This window comes from Myotis davidii, unplaced genomic scaffold (genome assembly GCF_000327345.1).
Source record: "Myotis davidii unplaced genomic scaffold, ASM32734v1 scaffold1270, whole genome shotgun sequence".
Lineage (NCBI taxonomy): Eukaryota > Metazoa > Chordata > Mammalia > Chiroptera > Vespertilionidae > Myotis > Myotis davidii.
The window spans coordinates 320,855-322,161 of NW_006281978.1; the positions used below are offsets into that span (position 1 = coordinate 320,855).

At 51.5% G+C, this 1,307-nt stretch overlaps 1 pseudogene; it reads left to right on the forward strand.

The window, feature by feature from the left end:
* The window catches only part of LOC102757073, a 16,536-nt pseudogene extending 15,505 nt beyond the window's left edge, over nucleotides 1–1,031 (forward strand).
* Nucleotides 1,032–1,307: the final 276 nt, after the last annotated feature.

Below are 1,307 nucleotides of genomic sequence, written 5' to 3' on the forward strand. Positions count from 1 at the left end.
ATGCCCTGCCTCCCCTCCATCACAAAGATCAAGATCATGCCCACTAATTCATTCAGTGCCATCCTGCAGGGCAGCCTTTTGGTCTGGTCTGCCAGCTACATGGCCCCATCATGAGTGGCCAGAGCCTGACAGGCATCTTACCTTTCTTTGCCTCAGTGACCATGATCTGCACCATCACCAGTGGCTTGGAGCCATCAGAAAGTTCCTTTGACTATTTTACCACAACCTGTGGGGTCATCATTTTGACCATTATCTGTTACCTGGGCTTGCCCCAGCTGGAATGGTACTTCCACTACCAGCAGCTCAAGCTCAAAGGGCCTAGAAAGGAGGAGACCAAGTTGGACCTCGTTAGTGAAGGAGAGGAGCCAAGAGCAGGCAAAGAGGAGTTTGAAGTTTCAGCCTCCAACTGTCAGCCCACCAACAAAAGCCACTCAATCTAAGCCATCCTCAAATATATCTTAGTCTTGGTTCTCTCCATTGGCTTCATCTTCACAGTCACTATTGGGGAGCTTCCTGCCATTACCTCTGAGGTCAAGTCCAACATTGCAGGCACTAGCACGTAGGGAGACTACTTTATTCCTGTGTCCTGTTTCTTGACTTCCAATGTCTTTGGGTGGGCCGGAGCCTTACAGCCATATCCATGTTGTCTGGGAAGAACAGCTGCTGGCTACCAAGCTGGTGCTGGGCTGGCTGGGCTTTGTGTCCCTGCTGCTGCTGTGCAATATCCAGCCCCAGGGATACCTGGCTATGGTCTTTGAGGATGACACCTGGGTCACTTTCTTCCTAGCTACCTCGCCAGTCTCTGCATGTGCTTCAGGCTAAAGGAAGTAAAGCTGGCTGAGAGGGAAACAGCTGGAGCCATCATAGCCTTCTGTCTGTCTCTGAGCCTGGTGCTGGAGGCTGTCTTCTCCTTCCTGTTCCAGGCAATTGTGAGACCACAGATGGACAGAGGGCTGCACTGGAAGCCTGTTTCTGCACCTTCCTTCTCCTTCAGGTATGGACAGGAGTGGGCTGGAGGTTTTCTCTTCTAGCTGACTTCTCCTTCCTCATGGCCTGTGCTGGTCCTCGTTATCTAGGCCCTGAGGAAGCCTCTGGGTGAATAAAGGTGACATTGTGTGCCTGAGGGTCAGAGTCCAGGGAGGGTTTGAAACTTCTGCATATACTCAAATTCGCCTACACTTGGCTCTGACTAATCCCTGCTTGATCAGGGCAGCAGAGGCTCCTAGGCTCAGAATGTATGTTTGTCTATGTATCTGTATGCTCGTCTGCCCATAACAGGAGTGGCTAGAGACCAGGACTGTCTGTTC